The 26851-nt window shown below is 32.6% G+C and overlaps 1 long non-coding RNA gene across 1 annotated transcript; it reads right to left on the reverse strand.

Moving 5' to 3' along the window:
* Positions 1-3220: 3220 nt before the first annotated feature.
* On the reverse strand, positions 3221-26646 carry LOC141491788 (uncharacterized). Its single transcript, XR_012469759.1, has 3 exons — positions 26446-26646; positions 3780-3824; positions 3221-3626 (listed from the first exon to the last, which is right to left on the reverse strand). It is a non-coding gene; the product is annotated as an uncharacterized LOC141491788 (long non-coding RNA).
* Positions 26647-26851: the final 205 nt, after the last annotated feature.

The following is a 26851-nucleotide window of genomic DNA, read 5'->3' on the forward strand; positions in this document are numbered from 1 at the left end:
TGGAACAATAAGAAAAAAAATATTCTGGACATTTGAAAGTAGTGCTTTTATGTATCATTTACTACTTTATCAAAATTCTCCTATGATCACACAAATGTAATAACATCATTTGTCTGAAGAGAATTATTAGTAATGTAACATAATTAATAATTTTCAAATAGTTTTAACTCACTCAATCCATGTAAATATGTTTACTTTCCCTTTCAAATATTTTGGTGTTTTTTTCTCTTTATTGGAAGCCCAAAGGAAAAAAATTATATAGTAATTTAGAAATTCTTCCTAGTCTTTGTCTTAGTTCTTCCTATTAAATGAAAAAAAGAGAAAAATAAAAAAAAGAATGAGAATTGACTGAATTAGAAGTCTATATTAATGTCTATTTTGAAGGAAGGAACTAACAGAAGAAGCACTCAAAGAATGTCCTGGAAGAGTAGGATTTATTGAAAAAGAGCCATAAATATTTGAAACTATTTTTAAAGGACTCATCTGTAAAAATACTGATAATAATAAGAATAAAATATTATTAATATGCTGGAATAAAAGGAGTAATAGAAATCCATTGTTTGGCCCAGGCAGGACCCTGCAAGGATAATATATTCGGCTAAATCAAATGAGATTTAATCTGGTCAAATAAAAGATCCTCCAGACAGGTTCTAAACTATCTGTATACTTATCATATGAGGAAATATGTCTAAGCAACATATTAAAAGAAGAAAAATCCTGAAGTTTTTAATGGATTAAATTCCACAGGAGGCAATGGTGTCACTTTATAACCAGAAAAGATAACAAGAACTCAGTTTAGATTAATAGAAGCAGAACAAAGAATATTCTAGCTCTCTATACTGTTCTTGTTATACTCATCTATAGTAGAAACTAACTAGGAACATATTTGATCCTCAGATGTTGATGAATTGAAGCACTTCTAGTGGAGAGGAAGGGTGGGAATAAGCATTTTTATAATGCTACTATATGATAGGCATTATACTAGGACTTTACAAATATTAGCTTAATATCATTTAGAGGAGTATATATAGAAATTAGGAGGGGAAAACAGAAGGGAAAAATCCTTTATTAAATGCTAACCATGTATCAGGAATTGTGCTATGCATTTTAGGAATATATCACTTTAAGAGTCAGGTTTGAACATTTTTTCACATAAGAACCATTTGGAAGAGATGGAGACTTTTAGCTTGGGGGTGAGAATGGGGGGAAAAAGCTCTTTTCCAATCGGAAACTGATCACATAGGAAAATATTAGTCATATTTTTGATATCAGACAACAAAAAGGAGCAATAGGAGGAGAGAATAATCCATTCAGGGAATAAAACTCCCTTTTGGGGTTGTACAAAACAGAATAAAATGAACAGGTGGAGAGGTAATGGGTTCCTCATCAATAGAAGACTACAAGTAAAGACTTAATGATTGTTTGTAACCATGTTTGCCTTTTCTTAACCTCTGAGATTTCTGTCCTCCTGAGAAATCTTTCTCTTTCTGTAATATTTCAATTTAAATTTTCTTTAAAATTATATTAAAATAAAAAGCATATGCAAATAAGTTGTGAGTATCCTTCATACCATTTGTATATTTGATATCTTCTTTTAACAAAAAGTGATTTGATACATCAAACATAATTGTTGCAACCTCATTTACAGAGAGAAAATAAAAAATAACTTGTTTTAGCTATGGGCCATGTTGTACTGATGCTTTGTGACATGACAAATACAAGTATATATACACAAGATCAATCCATTTTAATGTTGAAGCATCAATCATTTTGCAAAACTGATTACATTTTCTGGAAAGAAAATGCTAGATATATCTGATTCCAAGGACAGGTTTTAACTTCTATCTAAGCAGGTGGCATATTCCATAACATCAGTCAAAACCCAAACTCCTTAAACCCCTAGTGGTAATAACAAGTTCACCACTTCAACCATCTAATTCTTCATGTCAGTGCCATCACCCTGATAAGTAAAATCCTGCCATCTGCTCTATTTCATAGCCAGGGAAAACGACTGTGCAGAAAGTTCAGTTGAGTTAATGCCTATACAAGCAGATAAATTATTTTATGTATGTTGAGGTCTTCTTGATTAATTATAATAATGGGGATATGATTTTAATGTCTTATATATAATATATCATTTGGGTTATATTTCAAGCACAAATATTTAAAACTTAATCAATGGGAACTAACATGAATAAACTTAAAGGCAGCTTAAATGGATCTCCTTAGTTCTATGTCAGTACCTCAATGCAATGTGAAAGTAACCCTGGGTTTTTGAAAATTAAGCTGACACTGGATTCTCTTCCAGATTTAATCAAAGGCAAGGCTTCAAAGTATAGTCTGGGTGAAGAACTATGTGGTTAGAAATGCTCATTACTAGTTTGCCATATTAGTATTACCACTGTTTTTGTTATTAAAATCACTGTAATCAACTCATAAAGAAAACAGAGTACAGAGGACTTCAGTTCATCCTGGTTGAGAGATGATTCATATGAAAGAACTTATCCTTAACAGTAACCAAGACTATCTGAATGAAATAATAATTACTCTATTTGAGTACTAAAATGTACATGTACAATTTATTTGGGTGAACTTGTAAGCAGGGAGAGAAATAGGTTTTTCCTGTCTAGTAGAAAAAGTGATACTTTCTTGAATCAGATGAATTAGATTAGTATCTTATATTATACAGTTTCTAGTTGTGTCACTAATGTGTAGTCATTTTTTTAATCAGTCTCAGTTTCCTCATCTCTGAAATGAGGATTACATTTTCTTTATTTGCTTCAAAGCAAAGTAGTGGGAATGATACTTGAAAATAATGAAATACTATAAAAATTTTGAATTTTATTTGCTGAGAGAGTAAATACTAACCTAGTTGATAGGAGAATAATTCTTTTTAATGCTATTTCATTTTTTCATTTGCAAGCAGATAACTTTCATTATTCATCTTTTTGTAAGCAAAAAGCAAGTTCCAAAGCTTTCTGCCTCCCTCGCTTTCCTCACCTCTCTACAGGACAGTGAGTAATTTAATATAGGCTATGCATGTATAATCATGCTTAACATTATTTCCATGTTAATCCTATTATGAAAGAAGAATCAAAACTAAAGGGAAATCATTTTAATAATATTTTATTTGCTTTCCAATTTTATACAATAGTAGTTTCTACCTATAATTTTTGCAATTTTCTCCCACCCTCCTTTCCTTCCTCCTACCCCCCCACAGAAGACAGTCTGTTAATCTTTACATTGTTTCCATGGTATGCATTGATCAAAATTGAATATGTTGAAAGATAAATCATATCCTTGAGGAGAAAATAAAATATTAGAGGTAACAAAATTATGTAGTACATATGATACTTTTTTTTAAAAAAAAAGTTGAAATTAATAGATTTTGGTCTTTCTTTAAGCCCCACAGTTCTTTCTCTGGATATAGATGGTTTTTTTCTGTAGCAGGTACTCTAAAAATTATCCCTGATGATTGCATTGATGCAATGAGCAAGTCCATTAAAGTTAATCATCATCCCCATGTTGCTGTTACAGTGTACAATATTAGGTTTCTGTTCATCTCACTCAGCATCAGTCTATGCAAGTCTCTCCAGTCTTCTCTTTTGTTCCATTCCTCATGGTTTCTAATAGAACAATAGAACAACAGTGTTTCATATCATGCATATAACACAATTTTTTCAGCTATTCCCCAATTGGTGGGTGTTCACTCAATTTCCAATTCTTTGCTACCATAAACAGGGTTGCTATGAATATTTTTGTACAAGTGATGTTCTTACCCTTTTGCATGATCTCTTCAGAGTATAGATCCAGTAGTGGTATTCCTGGAAAAAAGGATATGCACATTTTTATTATCCTTTGGGCATAATTCCAAACTGCTCTCCAGAAAGGTTAGATGAGTTCACAGCTCCACCAACAAGGTATTAGTGTCCCAGATTTCCCACATCCCTTCAAACATTTAGCATTGTCCTTTCTGGTCATATTGGCCAATCTGAGAAGCATGAAGTAATACCTCAGGGATGCTTATCCAATCAGTAATAATTTGGACCAATTTTTCATATGACTATGGATAGCTTTGATTTCCTCATCTGTAAATTGCCTTTCTATGTCCTTTGATCATTTGTCAATTGGGGAATGGTTTAGTTTTTTTTAAATGATTCATTTTCTATAATAAAAAATTATGTTTTCAGAAATGAAAATAGCATGCTTTGTTCTGCATAAGGACTTCAATTTTTTTTTCTTAATGTACACTGCATTTTTGATCATCTATTTTAGCATTGTCCTTGGATACTGAATTGCTAAGAGGAGTTCAATTCAAAATAGTTGATCATAACATGCATAATATCCTGATTCTGTTCATTTCACTCAACATCAGTTCATGCAAGTCTCTCCAGACTTTTCTGGTCTTCCCACTTATGATTTCTTACAGAACAATAGTTCTCTATCATATGCATATAACATAAATTGTTCAACCATTCCCCAATCGATGAACATCCCCTAATTTTCCAATTCTTTGACACTCCAAAACAAGCTGATATAACTATTTCTGAACATGTGGATCATTTTCCCTTTTTTCCCTCTTCAGGACACAGATCTAGTAGCAGTATTGCTGAATCAAAGTATATGCAAAGTTTTATTGTCCTTTGGTCATAATTTCAAATTGCTCTCCAGAGTGCTTGGATCAGTTCACAATTCCATCAGTAGTGCATTAATATCCCACTTTCCCCACATCCTCCAGAATATAATTCTTTTTTTATTTAATTTAATTTTTCCAATTGCATGAAAAGGTAATTTTCAATATCCATGCATTGCCAAGTATATGAGTTCCACATTTTTCTATCATCCTCCCTTTCCTCCTCCCTCCTGATGGTGACAAAAAATCTGGTAAAAGATATCCATGTACAATTGTGTTTAACATATTTCTATATTATTTCTATTGTGAAATTAGAACTACGGGAAAACATTAATAAGCAAGAAAAAACATACAATCAGTTTTTTAAAAAAATATGCTTTGCTCTTCATTCAAAGTTTTTTCTCTTAATATGAATGGTATTTTCCCTAACAGGTCTTTGAGTATTTTTCTTGATCTTCTGAGAACTTCGTCCATCATAATCATATAACAGTGCTGTTGTTAATGTGAACAATGTTCTCTTGGCTCTGCTCACTTCACTCAGCATCAGTTCATGCAAGTCTTTCTGTGCTTCTTTAAAGTTCGATCATTTATAATTACTTACAGAACAATAGGTACATGTGGATTCTTTTCCCTTTTTTATGATATTTTGAGATATAGACCTGGTATATCCCAGGTCTGGATCCAAGGGTATACACATTTTCATTTGGGCATAGTTTCAAATTGCTCTACAGAATGGTTGGATCAGTTAGTAAAATTAGTAGGTAATTCTTAAGAATAAGTAAAAGGCTTTTTCCCCCTCATAGTTTCCAGGGATACAAATAAGGAATTGTGTGGAAAAGAGTTCTCTATTGGAGAAATAAACAACTTATGCAAATCAGGAAGGTATTAGTAATCAATAAAGATTTGTATACCCAGTTTGGATAAGTTGAACTTCTCCATTTGGAAAAGACTACTAAGTTCTCTCTTTGATTTCAGTTAGAAGGAATAGGATGCATTAGAAGGAATTAGAAGGAGTCAGGGCATCTGGGTGATACAATGCATAGAGCACCAGTCCTGGAATCAGGAGGCTTTGAGTTCAGATTCAGCTATTTTATGCTTAGTATCTTTGTGACCATGAAGAAATCACTTAACCCCTTTTCCTCACAAAGAGAGAGAGAGAGAGAGAGAGAGAGAGAAGAGTACAGCATTCTTGGAGAATAAGTTTTATGTAGGAAAATAGCGGGGAAACAGAAAGCAATGATAAATTTAAAATATATTGCATAGGACCGTGATATGTGTTTAATATAATTGAAAGTTCTGAAGAGGGGATTATATGGTTTGACTCATTTTTTTGAAAAACTGATTTATAGTATAGATTTTTAGAGGAAAACAAAAGAGAACATATAAGTACTGAATTCAATGTGTTTAGAAGTGATAATTGTGGGCTATATTGTCAACAACAGTTTTTGAACAACAAAGTCAAGGTTCAAGAGAGTCTTGAAAAGTTATAATAATACAAAACTTCTCATAAGATAAAAATGAATAGGAATATGCCATAGCTTAATCATACATTAACTTCCATTTGATACTTTCTTTTTATTTCAGCAACTGTCCAAAACATAACCTTGCCAGAATATGATGTCATAAATTTTTTTTGATATGTTTCTGGTGTAGATGAATTACAAATAAATAAAAATGTTTCAAATTGTCAAGAAATTCATCTAAAGGTATGAAGAATGATTTAATGTTTAAAAACAACTAACTAATTCCTAGTTTGTTTGGTGTTCAACGAATGTTAAAAACTTAGACAATTCTGTGAGTTCAATATGGGACTCCAGGGTGCCTTGACACACAGTTGGGGAAAGAAGTTGTTACATAAATATCAGTCATAATATTCATCATTAGATACAATCTGTTAAAAGAATATTGCACATATCCAAGAAAAAGTTTGAACTTTTCCTATTTAAATATAATCATGGCATTTGGGTCAAGAAGTATGTGAAACAGCAGGCAAATCATTAGACTGAAAGTAAGGAATACCAGTGTTTATATGACAAAGTGATTAGAAACTATATCATATGAAGAACAGTTGAAAGATTTGGACATAGTGTATAAAATAAAAGATTTAGAAGGGCATGGTATCTGACTTTAAATACTTTGAAATATTGTCACATGAAAGAGAGTGTGAACTTAGCCCATTATGCTTCAGATCAGAAACTAAAAACCAGTGAGTAGAATCTATACAGGTAGATATTATTCATCATTAAATGAAGAATTTTCAACTGCTTAGTACTATCCAACAAATAAATGGGCTAATATGAAATACAGTTAGCTTCTTGTCATTGGACATAAAGAATCAGAGGTTAAATGATCATTTTTCAGGCATCTTGTAGAAGGGTGTGAGTTTAGATTGCAGAGCCTCTAAGGTCCTTTACAAAAGCTAAGTATTTAATAGAGGTCTGAGAAGGTCAAACACATAGCCATTATTTTAAAAGACTTTAAAGCTAACACAGGATTCTGTAGGACAGAGAGGAAGCAAATAGGTCTGAAAACAGTAACTAGCTCACTAGATGCCATTATCCATCTTAGTTCATGATTAAGAATGAGTTTTGCAATCCCTTTTCATTTACTGATGGAAACAATTAGAATTAAAATTATCAGGAGCAAATCACCTCCTAATATTCTCTCCTGGGGCTCCCATGTTCTTTATCTGGAGTTCACTTCTTTAGCTTTTCTATCTCCAACCAGGAAAAAAAGGGCTATGTAAGAGACACTTCCTATGCCCCCCAGGTAAGAATTATTTGAATATTACAGCCCATACATTTTGCTGATTGAATTAGCATAAGCAGTTAGAATATAAGATAATTAATCTCACTGAACATTAAAAACCTCAAACATGAAATTTAAAAAATTTAATTTAATTTAAAAAAATAAACAAAATAAATTTATGGCACAATGGAGGTCAGATTATTAAATTTCACTGCACCAATAGCCCTAGCATTAATTTGAGATATTTAAATATATTCCATGAAGATTAATTTATTAAAATATACAAGTACATTATATATATATATATATATATATATATATATATATATATATACTCACATGAATTTTTTGGTAGGATTCAATATGCTTATATATGTGTATAAGTAATGCATGTATGTATACACATAGATAGTGTGTTTGAAGCACTTGAATTAATTTAAATTAATTTGGAACTCACATACACAAAATTTTTCTGGAGGTATTATAAATGATAATGTTTATATCACTATTGTAAGTTATATACAGATTTGTGTATTTGCAAGAAAAATTTCATAAACATACTTTTGAATGATTTTTAAAATTTTTATTTAATTTTTCAATACATGTAAAGATAGTTTTCAAAAATCATTTTATAAGGTTTTGAATTTCACACTTTTTCTGCCCTCTCTTCTCTCCCATAGCCCTTTAATTTAAGTTATATGTACATAACCATATTTCCATATTTACCATTTTGTAAAAGAAGAACCTGAACAAAAAAGGAAGAAAAAGAGCACGAGATGAAAAAAACTATGAAATACAAAGCAAATCATAGAAATTGAAAGCTATTAACTTTAGTTTGCATCCAGAATTCAGAATCCTTCTCTGTATGCAGATAATATTTTTCACCATAAGTCCTTTAAAATTGCCTTTGGTTCTTGGACCACTGAAATGACCAAGTATATCATAGTTGATCATTACACAGTTCTGGTTCTGTCTCACTTCACTCTGCTTCAGTTCATGCAAGTCTTTTCAGGTGTATATGAAGTCCCACCCCTCAAGATTTCTTAGAGAACAATAGTACTCTATCATATTCACACACCACAATTTGTTCAGACTTCAAAATTGATGGACATATCTTCAATATTGTTGTACATGTAGGTTTTTTTTACCCTTCTTTTTAATGTCTTTGAGATAAAAAAAAAAAACAAAACCTAGTAGTGTTATTGCTGGATCAAAGGGTATTCATCTTTTGGGTATAGTTACAAGTTGCTCTCTAGAAAGTTAGACTCACTTCACAATTTGGCCCACAATGCATTAATGCCCCAGATTTCCCACATCCCCTCCAGCATTGATGATTTTCCTTTTTATTCATATTGAGCAATCTGATAGGTGAGTTGGTACTTCATAGTTGTTTTAAAACGAATTTCTCTGATCAATAATAATCTAGAGCATGTTTTCAAGATTTTAGAAAGCATCAGTTTCTTCACCTGAGAACTGTCTGTTCATATCATTTGACTATTTATCAATTAGAGAATGATTTGTATTCTAATAATTTTGATTCAGTTCTCTATTTTAGAAATGAGTCCTTTATCAGAACCACTGGTTGTAAACATTGTTTTCCAGTTTATTGAATTCTTTTTAATCTGATGGCATTGCTTTTATTTGGGCAAAAACTTTTTTTAGTTTAATGTAATCAGAATTATCCATTTTAATTTTTATAATGTCTTCTATTTCATTTTTTTACCATACATAGCTCCTCTCTCCATAGATATGACAGATAAAGCTATTACTTGCTCTCCTGAATTTTCATAACCCATTTATATCTAAATCCTATACTAATTTCAATCTTATTATGGTAAAATGTTTGAGATGTTGGTCTATGCCTACTTTCTGCCATAATATTTTGTAGTTTTTCCAGATGATTTTTTTTTGTTTTTTTGCAAGTCAATGTGGTTAATTGACTTGCCCTATGTAAATATTAAGTGTTTGACATCACTTTTGAATTCATGTCCTCCTGACTCCTGGACTAATACTCAATCCATTGTGCCACCCAGCTGACCCTTACCAAAAGATTTTACTTAACAGTCAATTCATATGCCATAAGTTAGAGTCTTTGGACTTATCAAATAGTAAATTGATATAGTCATTTATAATTGTTTTGTTTGTATCTATTCTATTCCACTGAAACACCACTCTTTCTTAGCCAGTATCAAACAGTTTTGATAATTGCTGCTTTATCATATAATTTTATATCTCACCTGGCTAGGTCACCTTCTTTTGAATTTTTTTCAGTAATTCCCTTGATATTTTTTAACTCTTTCTCCTTCAGATGAATTTTGTTACTATCTTTCTAGCTCAATAAAGTAAATTTTTGGTAGTTTAATTGATATGACACAGAATCAGCAATATAATATAGGTAGAATTACCATTTATATTATATTAACTCAGTCTAATCATGAGCACTTGATATTTGCTCAATTATTTAGATCTGATTATATTTGTGTGAAAAGTGTTTGTGTTTTCATAATTTCTGAGTTTGTCTTGTCAGGTATTTTATGCTTCTTACAGTTATTTGCAATGGAAATTCCTTTTTTATCTCTTGCTGCTGTGCTTTGTTGGTAATATATAGAAATGATATTGTTTCATGTGGATTCATTTTATATCCCATAAATCTGCAGAAGTTGCAAATAGTTGCAAATAGATTTTAAGTTGATTTTCTAAGATTCTCTAAGCAAAGCATCTTTCTTTTTCCATCTGCAAAGAGTGAGCATTTTGTTCCCTCCTTGTCTATTCTGAATTCCTCAATTTCTTTTTTTCTCATTGCCACAGGCAACATTTAAAAAAATTGATTGATTGATTTTTCCAACTACATGCAATGGTGTTTTTAACGATAATTTTTACAAGATTTTGAGTTGTACATTTTTTCTCCCTCCATCCCTTCCCTCCCCCCCTTCCCCATAGAAAGTAATCTGATATAAGCTTTATTTTTAGAACCATACTTAACTTAAATCAATATTGATCATGTTGTGAGAAAATGATATCCAAATGGAAGAAAGAAAACATTAGAAAGAAAAAAAGATGCAAAAGACATCTTTTAAAAATTAAAGATAATAGGCTTTGGTCTTTACTCAAACTCCACAGATTCTTCTCTGGAAATGGATGATATTTTCCATCACAAGTCTTTTATTCTTGGATTATTGTGCTGAATAACTGAACAAGCCTATCATGGTTGATCATGACCCCATATTGTTTATGTGCATGATGTTCTTTTGGTTCTGCTCAACTCACTCAGCAAAAATTCATGCAAATCTTTTCTGAAATCCTGTCCCTCATTATTTCTTGTAAAAAAGAGTCTTCCAACCCATAAATATATCACAATTTGTTTAGTCATGTCCTAATTGATGGACATTCCCTCAATTTTCAATTCTTTGTCACTACATAAAGAGTTGCTATGAGTGGACTGGGCGAGATAGTGGCATGGAGGCAGGAAATTTCAGAAACTTGTTCCCCCCAAAAATCTCCAGAAGTCATCAAATTATGACTCTAGCCAAAATTTATAGGGGCAGAACCCATAGAAAGACTGAGGATACAATTTCCCAGTCCAAGACAACTTAGAAGTTCCACGGGAAAGGTCTATTTCATTGGACTGGAGGGTTGGAAAAAGTCACTGTGATTGCAGGAACAGCAGCAGCTGCCACAGCCATAGCCACAGCTGCAGCTATCAGAGTACATAGATACCTGGGGGTGCCTGGGTCCCTAGGAACATCTTGAAGAGGTGGTGAGAGAACTCTGCCACATCAGAATCAGAGTGAGTGTGGAGAGAGCCCTGGACTAAGGGCAGCCCTGGGGTGAGAACTTGCAGAAGAAATCAGGGAAGCCAGTCAGCACCACTAATGCCACAGACAGTAAGGGGCAAGGGTGGGGAGGCGGGAGAGGTTCTTCTACTTTCCCTGGGTCAGGACTCAGCCATTTGCCCACACCCAAATCTAGGTTGCAGTTTGAGCTTCCATACTAACACAGCTGAGCAGGGACTCTCCTCACAGCTCCAGGGCAGAGAGTAGTGTCTATGGTCATCCACATACCAAAGCATGAGTAAGAGAGCAGTCAGAGCCTCTCATAAGACCTTGGAGGAATTAAGGTCCTTGTTGGTTGACCCCAAAACATCTCAAAGTATTGGAAGTGTAATAAATCAGTAATAGGCTGAAAAAAATGAGCAAACAACAAAAAAGAAGAATCTGACCATAGAAAATTAATTTGGTTCCATTGAAGATTCAGAAGATGACAAAATTGAAGCTTCTGTACCCAAAACCTGCAAGAAAAATAGAAAAATGGGCTCAGGCTATGGATGAATCAAAAAAAGACTTTGAAAAACAAGGGAGGTAGAGAAAAAAACTGGGAGGAGAAATGAGAGCAATGCAGATAAATCATGAAAACCAAATAAGCAGATTAGTGAAAGAAATACAAAAAATACTGAAAAACCATTTTAAGCTAAATGGAAAACACAAAAACACAAATCAGGAGACAAATGCCTTAAAAAGAAGAATTGGCCAGCTGGAAAAGGAAATAAAAAAGCTCTCTGAAGAAAATGACTCCTTCAAATGCAGAATGGAACTAAAGGAACCTGATGACTTTGTGAGAACTCAGGAAGAAATATAACTATTCCAAAAAAATTAGAAGAAAATGTGAAATATATCATTGGAAAAACAACCCACCTTGAAAACAGATCCAGAAGAGATAATTGAAAATTTATTGAGCTACCTAAAAGTCATGAACAGGAAAAGAGCCAATAATTAATATTTCAAGAAATAATATAGCAAAATTGCCTTTAGATCCTAGAAGCAGAAGGTACTATAGAAATTGAGGGAATTCACCTATCACATCCTGAAAAAATCCTGAAAAAAAAACTTCTAGGAATATTATAGCCAAACTCCAAAACTCCCAAATCAAAGAGAAAATACTAAAAGTTTCCAGAATCAAACAATTCTACTACCATGTCTATATAGTCAGGATTACACAGGAGCTGGCAGCATCTGCTTTAAGGGCTCACAGGGCTTGTAATATGATATTTGAGAAGACAAAAGATTCTGGTTTGCAACTGAGTATCAACCACCCAGCAAAACTGAACATCCTCATTCAGGGAAAAAGATGAACTTTCAATGAAACAAGGGATTTTCAGACTTTCCTATTGAAACAAACAGAGCTGAATAGAAAGTTTGATCTACAAGTATAGGACTCACATGATTCATAGAGGGGGTGGATGAGAAGGAACGTAATGATTTTGAACTGTTTGTATTACTGCATGGGAAGAAGATGCTGATAACTCATATAAACCTTCTCATTTATAAGAGCAGTTAAAGGAGAATATATAGACAAGGCACAAGAAGGAGCTGAATATAATGGTATAATATAGTAAAAAGATGGAGTCAATGGGTGATAAAGGAAGGTACTGAGAGGAAGAGAAAGGAGAGGAAGAAGGGGCTAAGATATTTCACACCAAAGTCAAGAAAAAGTTTTCTCAATGGTGTGTAATGGGAGAAAGCAAGGTGGGGGATGAGTGAGCCTTCATTTTCACCAGAGATGGCTCAGAGAGGAAATAAAATACACACTTAATACTGTAGAGAAATTTATCTTACCTTAGAGAAAAATGAGAAGAAAGGGATGGGATAAGGGGTAATGGGGGAGGGAAGAGGGGGGATAGGTGATAGAAGAAAGGGAAGATCTTGGGAGAGTGTACTTAGATGCAGTAGACTTTTGAACAGTGACAGGATGAAAAGGTAGAGAGAATAGAATAAATGAGAGTGGGAAGGAATGAAGTGGAGGGAAATACAGCTAGTAATAGCAACTATGGGAAAAATAATGAAGCATCTTCTTTGGTGGACTTATGATAAAGAAGTAAACTAATTCCAGAATCAGAGTCGTTGGAATCTGAATATAGACTGAAGTACACTTTTTTCTCTCTCATTGTTCTTGAGGTTTCTCATCTTTTTCTGGGATGGGGAGGATGGTTTATGTTTACTCTTACATCAAGATTATTGTAATAATATGAAATAAATGAACCCCCCAAAATTAAAAAAGAGTTGCTATGAATATTTCTGTATATTTAGGGTATTTACCCTTTTTCATGATCTCTACAGAATACAGACCCAGTAGTGATATTGCTGCATCAAAGGGTATGCACATTTTATTGCCCCTTGTGCATAATTCTGAACTGCTCTCAGGAAAGATTGGTTTAGTTCCCAGCTTCACGAACAAATGCAGTCTTCCCACATCCCCTTTAACATTGCTCATTTTCCATTCCAGTCACACTGAACAATCTGAGAGGTGTGAGGTGATGCTTCAGAGATAATTTAATTTGCATTTCACTAATCAATAATGATTTTAATGACTGTAGATAGTTTTGATTCCTTCATCTGAGAATTACTTTTCCATATTTTTGACCATTTATCAATTTGTTTATTTTTTAAATTTGACTCAGTTTTTTTCTCTATGTATTAGAAATGAATCTTTTGTCAGAAACACTAGTTGTAAAAATTGTTTCAAAACTTACTACAGTTCCTTTTATTCTTGGTTGCCATGACATTGTTTTTGCAACACCTTAATTTAATGTAATCAACATTATCCAGTTTCTTTATTATAATAATCTCTATCTCTTCTCTTTTCATAAATTGCTGATAAATTTGACAATCTATATGAAATGGATAACTATTTACAAAAATATAAATTACCCAGGGTAAAAGAAGAGGGAATTAGGTATTTAAATAATCCTATCTCAGAAAAAGAAATTCCACAAGTGATCAATGAACTCCCTAAGAAAAAATCTCCAGGACCAAATGGATGCACAAGTCAATTCTACTAAATATTGTTTCCAATTCCATATAAACTATTTGAAAATTAAATGAAGAAGGAACTCTGCCAAATATTCTGTTTCTTATATGGGACTGATACCTAAACCAAGAAGAGTCAAACTAGAAAAAGAAAATAATAGGCCAATTTAACCAATGAATATGGATGTGAAAACTTCAAATAATATATTAGGAATGTTATTACATCATGCTATCACTAAGATAATAAATTATGATCAAGCATGATTTATACCAATAATACAGGGTTGGATTAATATTAGGAAAGCTATCAGAGGGGTAGCTAGGTGATCCAGTGGATAGAGCACCAACACTGGAGTCAAATTCAGTCTCAGACATTTAATAATTATCTAGCTGTGAGACCTTAGACCAGTCTTTTCACCCTATTTCCTGCAAAAACAGGAAAACTGTCAGCATAATTGACCATATGAATAACAATAACAAACATAACAGAAATCAGATGATTATCTCTATATATGATGAAAAATCTTTTGATAAAATACAGTACTCATTCCTACTAAAAACACTAGACAGCATAGGAATAAATGGAATGTTGCTTAAAATGGTAAGCATTATCTATCTGAAAACACCAATAGGCAGTATATATAATGAGGAGAAGCTAGAAACTTTCCCAAAAAGATCAGGCATGAAACAAGGATGTCCATTATCACCACTATTATTCAATATTGTTTTAGAAATGTTAGTTTTGGGGAACCTAGGTGGCATAGTGGATAGAGCACCAGCCCTGGAGTTAGGAGGATCAGAGTTCAAATACAGCCTCAGACACTTAATAATGACTTAACTATATGACCTTGGGCAAGTCACTTTACCCCATTGCCTTGCAAAAATAAAGAAAAAAAAATGTTAGCTTTAGCCATGAGAAGAAAAGGAAACTGAAAGAATAAGAATCAGTAATGGAGAAACAATACTTACTCTTTGCAGAAGATATGATGATATACCTAGGGAACCCTAAAATGGCATCTAAAATCTATTAGAAATAAGCAGCAATTTTAGCAAAATCACAGGATTTAAAATAAACCCTTGTAAATCCTCAGCATTTCTATATATTTCTGACATGATAAACTATCAAGAGTTAGAAAGACAAATCACATTTAAAATAATATCAGATAACAAAAACCTGAAGAAAAACTTCCATTTATTCTTATGATCTCTAGTCCTTTAATAGGAATGGACACTGTATTTTGTCCAAAGGCTTTTCACAGTCTACTGAAATATTTATTATTTCTGTTAGTTTTGTTATTTATATGGACAAAATGATAATTTTACTTATATAGAACCAATCCTGCATTTCTGGTAGGAATCCTCCATTATCATAATGTATTTTCCTAGTGATATCTTAATGTAATTGCTTTGCTATTTTTAATCTAAAATATTTGCACCAATATTCATTAAGAATATCAGTCTATAATTTTCATTGTCTGTTTTGATTCTTAGTTTTCAGCACTGTATTGGTGCTGTAGAAGGACTATTTTTTAAAAACATTTTATATATAATTGTAATTAATTATTCTTTAAAAACTCTCCAGCCCAAGGTAACCTGGAAAATAATGGGAAGGCTCTGTTCCACGGGATTGGAGGGGGCAGCAGCACACCAGAGAGAAGGTGTTTCAACCTCTTAGAAACAGCCCCAGGTTGCATGGGAGATCAGGCTCCTGGCAGCAGAAGCTGTTTCCTGACCTGCACCCCAGGGAGCACTAGGCACAACTTGGAAGCTCAGCAGTAAGACATCTGCCAGAGAGCCCTAAATCCATGGTCAGTCTGGCCCCACTTAGCATAGTCATAGCACTCAGCTCATCCCAGATCCCAGGAAATTGAAGAAAGTCAATAGAGTGGCCTAGCAGGAGCCTCTGGGCAGCTGTGCCCTGAGTGCTCAGCTCATGAAAGGTAAAGGTTGTAGAGGGAGGTTGACAATGTCTGTCCTCTGTCCCTAGGACAGGACTGTTGTGATTTAACCATATTCAGACCTTGATCTCAGGCTGCCCCCCCCACATAGAGCAGGGCCCACTCCCCACAGCCCTGGGGCAGAGGGGTACACTAGTGGTCATTCAACAGAGTAGTGGAGTACTCAGAACCTCCCATACTGAGGTCATTTCAGGGGTGTCCCAATAACACTCAAAAACTCAGGAAGCACCCCAAAACCAGGCACAAGCTGGGGAAAATGAGTAAAGAGAAAAAAAGGAACCGGGTCATAGACAATTACTTTGGTCCCATGGAGGATCAAATTACTCAATCTGAAGATGAGAAAGACCAAGCTTCTGCTCCTAAAGACTCCAAGAAATATAGAAGTTGGGCTCAGGCTATGATAGAGCTCAATATAAAGATTTTGAAAATCAAGTGAGGGAGGTAGAAGAAAATTTGGGAAAAGAAATGAGAGAGAGGCAGAAAAACATGAAAATGAAGTCAGCAGCTTAGTCAAGGAGATACAAAAAAATGCTGAAGAAAATAACATGTTAAAATCAGCTTAAATTAAATGGATAAAACAATTCAAAAAGTTATTGAAGTGAAGAATGCTTTAAAAAGCAGAATTGGACAGATGGAAATGGAGATAAGAAACTTCTCTGAGGATAACAAATCCTTCAGATGTAGAATGGAGCTAAAGGAAACTGATGACTTTGTGAGGACTCCAGATCATAATTCAACACCAAAAGATTGCAAAACTCGAAGGAAATGTGAAATATCTCATTGAAAAAAAAAACTGACCTGTAAAACAGATCCAGAAAAGATAATTTAAAAATTATTGGGCTACCTGAAAGTCATGATCAGGAAAAGAGCCTTGGCCTTATTTTTAAAGAATTTCTACAGGAAAATTGCCCTGATATCTTAGAAGCAGAGGGTAAAATAGAAATTGAGAGAATCCACCAATCGCCCCCAGAAGGAGATCAAAAGGAAAAAAACCCAGGAATATTAGTCAAGTTCCAGAACTCCCAAGTCAAAGAGAAAATATAACAATCAGCCAGAAGAACATAATTCAAATATCATAGAGATGCAGTCAGGATTACCCAGGACTCAACAGCATCTATATTAAGGGCTCATAGTGCTTGGAATATAATATTCCAGAGGCCAAAAGAGCTTGGAATGCAGCCAAGAATCAACTACCCAGAAAAACTGAACATCCTTTTTCAGAGGAAAAGATGACTTTCAATGAAACAGGGGAATTTCATGTTATTGTAGAAATGACCAGAGCTGACCAGAAAGTTTGACTTTCAAATACAGGACTCAGGTGAAGCATAGAGAGGGTATACAAGAAGGATAAGTTATGAGGGACAGAATGATGATGAAATTCATGTATTCCTGCATGGAAAGATCATACTGATAATACTCATATAAATCTTCATGTTTAATAGAGCAGTTAGAAAGAGCTTTTGTAGATGAGGCACAGGATAGAGCTGAATTTGAAGATATAATATATAGTAAAAATTGAGTCAATAAGTGAAAAGGAAATGTTCTGGGAGTAAGAGAAAGGAGAGGTAGAATAGGCTAAGATATTTCATTAAAAGATGTTTCATATATCTTTGGCAATGGTATGGAAGGAGGGAAGGCAATGGGGAATGAGGGAGCCTTTATTCTCATAGGAAATGGCTCAGAGAGAAACAGCATACACACACATTCAATAGCGTATAGACATCTAGAAGAAAAAGGGAAGAAGGGGATGGGGGAGAGGTGGGGGGTTGTGAGTAATAGAGGAGAGGTCAGATCAATAGGAGAGGATAGTCATATATAATACATTTTCTTTTTTTTTTACTTCTTTCAAGGTGATGGGATTGGGTGGCCTGTTTGAGACCATGGGGCTGGGTGATTGCTTCAGCTCTGGTGTGGGATGTGGGCTTGGGTGCTCTATGCAATGTGTCACTGGGCTGCCCAACAGCACATTTTTGAAGGACAGAGTGAAAGGAGAGAGAAAAATATAAAAGATGGTTATGGGGAGGAATGGATGGAGGCAATTACAATCAGCAATAGCAACTGTGGAAAAATATGGAGGTAACTTCTATGATGTACTTGTGATAAAGTGTTTGATCCACCCGAGACAGAGCTAATGGTGTCAGAACACAGAATGAAACACATTTTTTTTCTCTTTTACTTTATTTCTGTATTTTACTATATTTTTGTGGGGGAAGAGGTATTATGTTTACTCTTACACAAGAATATTTTAGTAATGGTAAATGAATTAAGGAAAATTTAAAAATTAATACAAAAGTAAATAAATAAATAAAATTTTAAAATAACTTGATAGAATCCACTACTGAATTCATTTGACCCTGAGCATTTTTTCTTTTTTTATAATGGATATTTTATTTTTACAAATACATGTTATGAAGGGTTTTCAACATTCATCCATATGAATATGAATATTTTTAAATTACAAAATTTCCTTCCCTCCTCCCTTCCTACCTCCATCCCCTTTGTGGCAAACAGTCAAGTTAATTTTATACATAAACATTTGTGTTAACTGTGGCCCATGTGTTTTGGTATATTGTCTCATTATTGTCATTGTCTTGGATTAAGTTATTACTTATTTTGATGATTTATTTTGATAGACTCATTCTTCTAAATTAAATTATTTAGTTTCCAATTAATTTTAGTCTGTATCTACTTATCTATTTTTATTAATCTATTTTTTATTTATTTATGATCTTCATTGCATCATGATCTGAAAATGATGCATTTATTATTTCTGCTTTTCTTCATTTTATTGTGAGGTTTTTATACCCTAATACATGGTAATCTTTTGTGTAGGTACCATGTACTGCTGAGAAGAAGATATATATATATATATATATATATATATATATATATATATATATATATATTCTTTTTTATCAATTTTTTCACAGACTATTTATTTTCAGCAGGGAACCTTAAATTCAAAAATAATAAATTCTTTAAACTAGAATTTTAAAGTAATGCACTTTTATCAGTTGGAAGCTCTGGAGGAGAAAGGGAAAAACCAACAAGATGTTCTCAATAGCAAAGAGTATAGTAATTCAAAATAATAATAGTATTGCTTCATTTTCTGCAACTAAATACAACAACAGGTAAAGAAAGACAATCATCTAATCAAATTGTAGAGGATGTAGGAAGACTGGGACACTAATAAATCATTAGTGGAGTTGTGAACTGATCCAACCTTTCTTGAAAGCAATTTGGAATTATGCCCAAAAAGCAATAAAAATGCATATACTCTTTGTTCTAGCATTATCCTGAAGAGATCATGAAAAAGGGTAAAAATCCTATTTAACAAAACTATTCATAGCACATCTTTTTGTAGTGGCAAAGAACTGGGAAGTAGTTAAACTAATTGTGCTATATATACATATATATATATATATATATATATATATATATATATATATTGTATGTGTGTGTGTGTGTGTGTCTGTGATGTGTGTGTCTGTGTGTCTGTGTGTGTGACAGAACATTTTTCCTTTTTAAAAAAAATTCTTTTGCAAGACATTGGACTTAAGTGACTTTTCCAAGTTTACACAGGTAATTATTAAGTGTCTGAGGCTGAATTTGAACTCAGGTCCTCCTGATTCCAGGGCCGGTGCTCTATCCACTGCCCACCTAGCTGCCCCTAACACTGTTATTATATTAAAAAAGAATCATGTGGGAAAGGATTTCAGAAAACCCTGGAAAGACTTATATGAATTGATGCTGAATGAAATGAGCAGAATCAGAAGAACATTAAACACCACCAACAACACTGGGTGATCAACTATGATAAACATATTCATCCCTTTAGTTCAATAATGAAATGAAATTTTAAGTGACTTGTGATATGATCCTTATCCAGAGAAGGGACTGTGGAGTTTAAATGAAGACTAAAATTTATTATCTTCAATTTTTAAAAGTTGTCTTATTTATTATATATTATGCATATTTGTTATCTCTAATGTATTCTTTTTTTCCTTTTGGATATGATTCTTCTCTCTCAAAACATTCAATTTTGATTTATATTTAGCATAGTTACAAATGCAGCCTATGTCAAATTGCTTCCTGTCAGGCGCAGGGGGAGGGAAGGGATGGAAAGGAGAAAAATTGTAAAATTCAAAGGCTGGCAAAAAAAATTATTGGTGAAAACTACCAGTGCGCATAGTTGGAAGAATAAATAAAATATTTATTTTTAAAAAGGAAATTTTCTTTATTCATCATGTTGAAGAAAAGATTTGAAACAATTTTGAAAACATTTTTATCCTTCAAACATCAGCAAAAGAAGCTTTTCTTGAAAGTGTCTCTAGAAATCACTTGTCTCTTATCAAATCAAATTATATATTTTTTGGATTTATTATTCTTTAGTTTGTATCATATTAATATTTTTTATATTTTTAACTCTTCTCATAAACTTATAAACTTCCTGAGAATAAAAATACTATGTCTCTCAAAAGTTTTTGAAAAGTGCTTTAATTATACTAGATCATACTTTTAGAATCAGCATGCAAATATGTGAACACTGCTGCTTAATTTTCTGCTAAAGTTGTAAAATATGAAACTAGAAACAGTCTCTACTTTTGAGTCCTTCATTATCTCTGTATTTTAAATTTATCTCTCTTTCTTATAGGACATCTCTCACTCTCAAACTTCATCTTTTTTCTTCCTGTAAGAAAAAAGATTACATCCAGAAGCAGATGAATAGGATGGCAAAGTATCTGAAAACTACATCATATAAGGAAAAAATGAAGAGAATAACTATTATGGAGGAGAACAACTTGGAGGTCATAGTTACTTTATTTGAATTTGAGGAGACTCAGAAAATATTTTATTTATTACATACAATGAAATATGAAAATATGAAACTAGTAAGGTCAGACTAGGAAAGAGTGTATAAAAATAGAATTTTCAGTGAAGCCTTTGTAATTAATGGAGAATATCAAGAATGCTTTTGGTTGAAATATCTATCTATGAGAGTCAAAGAAATTTATCCATTAACTATGTAAATATTTATTTAGCTTACTATGGATTAGTATGTTTAAGAGGGTCCCTAATCTGGATTTCAAAAAGGTTCTAATTTTTTTTCCTTCTAAGTATAAAACATTGTTCCACTTTTTTGACTGTTGTCACTCATATTTAGTTGGCATTTCTGATTATTCCCCTAGAACCACCAAAGTCTTTTCAAGGTAAAAATAAGTCTCTAAAATCAGGCTGTTCTATAATGAAATAAATACATGCCTCATCATTTCTCTTGTTGTATTATCAATAAACACAGTAGTTATGTTTAAAAGATGTGTTTCAGTTATCTGTTCCTTCAGATCTAGAACTTTACTAGTTCAATGACATTGAAGATAGGTTTGCATTTAAAATTTAACATGTTATCTTTCATCAGTATCTAAAATTAAAAATAAATTAACTACTGTGGATTTATACCTGGGCTGATTTGAATCATGGTTTGTAATCCAAAGAGTAAAATACCTCTTTAATTTTTATAAGATCAAATGGAATTCTTCAAATTAATTGAATTATGATTCCCAGAAACTTTCATTTTTACATATAAGATTATGAAGTACCATTGAAAACCATAATATATCCATGCAACAGAGGTTATTTTCCCTTTTAGAAGAACATATAATATTCTCAAACTTTTTGATTTACAATTGTAAGGATGTAATAAATTGAAAAAATTAAATTAAGGATTATTAAACCATTTCATTAAAATTGAAATTTTATATAAAATGACTATGTTCCTATGAACTCAAAACATGTGGGATCACAGTAAAAAAAATGAATCGTCAAAATTTCATAGTCAATAAAATATCAGAATTCCCAATTCTATTTCTAAATGGCTTTGCTATTGTTGCTGTTGTTTTAGTATTTATAACATGTATTTCCATGATAAAGTTTTTGACAGGATGCAACCTCTTTAATAGCCATACTTTAATCTCTTACTACTGGTGATTCTTATTTTCCTGTTTAGTAAGAGCTCTAGTCCTTTGAGTTCTCCCTACTTGCCCAATTCATTATTCCTTTTCTCAATCATCCTGCCTAGTTGCCTAGTTTAAATCATTTCTACAATGCTATCATTTTCACCCTAGAATTCCTCACCTATTTGACCTTCTATAAGTTCTGCCATCCAAAGCTCCAGTCGTGGAAAACTCACATAATCTACTTTTCTGTACTTGTCCTCCCCTGCTGTCAGATGTTGCTAGAGGAAGTCAAGAAAAAGATGATTCGATTTACTACCAATTTGTGCTATTGTGACCTCAAGTGGACCCTCACTGCTAGTCAGAAATATTTTGTTCAAATGTCCTTGTATATTAAACCATCTTATTCTCTCCTATTTATTTTCTGTGGAAGAAGTGTTTCTTTTTTCTTACCATGGCTATAATATTATCTAGTCCACATTTCTGCATCTTATCTACAATGACAGCATGAGAGACTTTGCCAAATGCTGTGCTAAAATTCCAGCAAACATTATCTATACCATTCCCTTGATATATCTTCTAATTTAGTGACCCTGTCTGAAAAGGAAATGAAGTTAGAGAGGTAAGACCTCCTGATAAATTTTGTTCTTTGTGATAACTATTGTCTTTGTCATGTAATATACAATTATATTCTAGTATTCTATTGAGAATCATAGTCAAGGTCAGTGTCCTATACTTGGTAGAAACCATTTTCTTCTTATTTAAAAAACTATTAGGAAATTTGTGCTTCAGATCTGTGACACTTTTCTTATTAAATGTTTACCAAATGAATTTTAAAAAAATGAATTCTATTTCTACTATATAACAGGTACTATTTTGATTCTGGGTATACAAAATCAAAAGCAAAGAGTTCCAGACTTCAAAGATCTCACCTTTAATTAGAAGAAGCAACACACACACACAAACCACATATACTCATAATAAATATAGATTATATGCCAAGCAATTTGAGAGGGTAAGTTATGAGATGGGCACTGTACATGATCAACTGAATTTATTAGGCTACGTCTAATGTCCTGGGATTGACCAGACTTTGAAGAAAGACAGAACTACATTGCAAGGCAGAGGTAAGTAATGCTTTCTGAGTGTGGGAAAGGGTTAGAGTTGAGCAACATCATATGATAAGTCTCAAAGATTAGAGATGTAATATCCTGTGTGGGAAGAGGCACAACAATTAAGTTTAAATGTATGTACTGCAGAGTATGTAAATGTAATATATTTTCTAATACAGCAAAATAATATATATTCTAATACAATGTAATATATTTTATAATGTAAGAACATACTTTAACATAAAACAATATAAATATACACTACACTTATAATTTTAATAAAATATTGTACTGGGCTTTATATTCTACAAATACAAATAATCTGTTTTTTTACATTAATGACCTCTTCCAGGGGAAAAGATGGACTTTCAATGAACCAGGGGAATTTCAAATGTTACTGTTGGAATTGCCAGAGCTGAACAGAAGGTTTGATCTTCAGATACAGGATTCGGGTGAAGCATAGAGATTGGAGAAGGGGGAAATATGAGTATTGATGATGAATTGCATGTATTCCTGCATAGAAAAATGATACTAATAATACTCATATGAACCTTCTCAGTTAATAGAGCAGGTAGAGGGAGATTTTATAGTTGAAGCACAGGAGAAAGCTGAATTTGAAGATAAAATATGGTGTAAAAATGGAGTCAATAGAAAAAAGGGAAATGTAATGGGAGAAAGAAAAAGGAGAGGGGGAATGGGCTTTATATTCTAAACAGAGTGTTTTTTCCCCCTAGAAAAAATAAAAAGACATTAGAATTCCTTGATTAAGGGAGTGGTGAGGTATTCAGATCTGTGACTAAGCAATATCACTCAGATAACTGTAAGAAGAATGGTTTAGAAATGGAGAGTGTTCAGATGCAAGAAAAGCAATAATACTAGTATCACATAATGTAGACCTAAATGATAGTGAAAAATGTTCAACTAGACAATTATAAGAGGTATTGTGGATAGAACTGATAAGAATTGGAAATTCATTTGATAAAGAGATATGAGGGAAGGGAAAGAATAAATTATGACTCAAAAATTATAAGCCTTGGCATTTAGAGGAATTATAAGAGAAATAGTACACTTACAAGAGGAGAGTTTGGAAATAAAGATAAAATGTTCTATTTTATATACTTGAATTTAAGATGTCTATAATACATTAAATTAAAAATCTTCAAAAGACAATTGGCAATGCAAAACTAGAAATCAAGTGAGAAACTAATGTCATTGTTTTAGAGATCTTTTGTTTAGCATGGTGCTATTATATACAATGCATATTTAACAAATTCATTTAAATAATTTATTCTTTTAATAATTTGTTATACCTTTATATCTATCTAGCTGTTGGAGTTGTATTGATGGAAATTACAGTTAAACAAATGGGAGTTGAATCTTTGATATCACAAATATTGAAGAGAGAAGATGAGTAATCCTAGTAAGGAACGAGATATAACCAAATATAGGAGATGTCTGATGATGGTGAGCATGAATGATGATACAGCAAATGATACTAAGAAGAAGCAGATGAATTGCAGGAGAATCAAGAAAGAGAAATGTCTCACAAGAATCTGAGAGTGTCTCCACTATCCATCACCTCTTCACATATATTATGTCTAGCAAGAAAAATTGGCCAACAGTTTCAAAGACTACATAGGACGCTATAAAGGAACTGAAAAAAAAATGTCATCATATTTAGCAAAGACTATTGGTAATATTGGAGAGCAAAGTTTTAATTGAGAAATTTAGTCAAAAGCTTTGATGGAGAAAGTTGTGTGACTCATAGGATTTTGGTAATGAAATATGGAAAAAAAATATAAAATACTAACTTGAGGCAGAGGAGATTCATTAGATGTATGATGGGACTTTGTTTATTTTATTTTAAGGAAAAGAATGCTATAGGATCATATTCCAGAAATAAGGAAAGAGCTTGTGGATAAATGGAAATTAAAATGAGGAAGGGGAAAGTGATGATCTAAAGATAAATTTCCAAAGGTGACAGGAAGTGAAAAAAATCAAGATAAGTAGCAAATTATATTTGATACATGCAGTGAGAAGGGATGGCCTCATTGTCTGAGACCTTAAGAAAGAAGGCTAGACTGGTGAGATATTCATGATCTTTCAAAGACTGCTGGTAATGTCTCCTTGATCTCATGCTTTTGAGTATTTTTTTTGTTTTTATTTTTTAGGTTTTTGTAAGGCAATGGGGTTAAGTGGCTTGCCCAAGGCCACACAGCTAGGTAATTATTAAGTGTGTGAGTCCAGATTTGAACTCAGGTACTCCTAACTCCAGGCCTGGTGCTCTATCCACTGTACCACCTAGTCACCCCCTTTTGAGTAATTTTAATGTAGTCAATGCTACCTTGCATATTTCAAGAGAAGTCAGGTATTTTCTTATTTCATCTTCATTGCAATTTATCATTTTCTTATTTTGTTTTTGGTCTGCCCTATTCAAGGATATTTCTGTTTAGCAAAGTAAAAGAAAAAAAAATAGTTCTAAAATTCCATCTAAAGATTTGAAGAATAATTGCTCCTTTTTTCCTTCTAAAATGTTTATGATTCAACATTTTATTTCTCATATTCATTTACAGTTGATCTTGGTATAAAAACTAAGGTGTTAATCTAATTTCTTTAATTGTCTAGTTTTCTCATTAAATTTAACTAATAATGAATCTTTTCCCAGTAGCTTTGGTCTTTGAGTTTATCAAACACTAAGTTACTAGGTTCATTTGCTACCTATATTATTAACAAGCTAATTGTTATGCAAATATGCCTTTCCCTTTAAATGGCCTCACTTCCATTAAATAATAATATTGAAAAGAAGAGTTTGTTGCTGATCTCTGCCTGTCACTATGAAAACATTTGCCATTTTTAACATATGGTCAAAGTTATTCCAAGAGTATTAGATTGACATTAGATTCCTCATTGTCCTCCTTCTTTACTATATATGTGTATCTTGCACTTGTTTAATTATTTTCTGCAAAATCTCTGCAATGCTTGGTCTTCATGGTTACTTCCCTGGATTATTTCAGATTTGCATGACAGTAGACTAACAATTGCTTTTTTTTGATATAATGATGTTTCCTTAGATTACATTTCTTACTATTATTTCAATAAACACTTGCCATCAAAACTTAAAGTCTGCTTTAATTTAAAATATTTTTGGCTTATAAACACTGGAAGGAGAATTTCTGCCTCCCCCCCACCTTACTTTTCCAAATATGGATTTCTAGTTTAGAAAGATTCAAAAATACTTACCAAGAAATTCCAGCAAGTATTTCTACTTTGATTGTAGTGTGAACATAATAAAACTTCAAAGCTCTTTCTCGGCTTAGAAGTTGAAACTTCACTTGAGCAATTTCAGTCTATTCTCTAAAGTGAAGGAGGGATCCGGGTATGAGAGGCTGGGATGAACTTACCAGGATATTTTTCCAGAGAGAAGAATTCTTAAATCTTCCACAGACAATTTTTTTATAGACTCAGAATTTTAATGACACTTTGAATCAATAAAGATAGGACAGAGAAAGTTCTAAAAATAGCTAACCAATAACTAAACCAAGATCCTTAAATCACTTACTCAATGTTAAGATTGCTTCAAAACATTGTAACATTAGTCAAGGTCTTTTTCATACAAGTGCAAGTACTTGAATTAAATTTAGAGGTC

The sequence above is a fragment of the Macrotis lagotis genome, chromosome 6, assembly GCF_037893015.1.
Source record: "Macrotis lagotis isolate mMagLag1 chromosome 6, bilby.v1.9.chrom.fasta, whole genome shotgun sequence".
NCBI classification, from domain to species: Eukaryota; Metazoa; Chordata; class Mammalia; order Peramelemorphia; family Peramelidae; genus Macrotis; species Macrotis lagotis.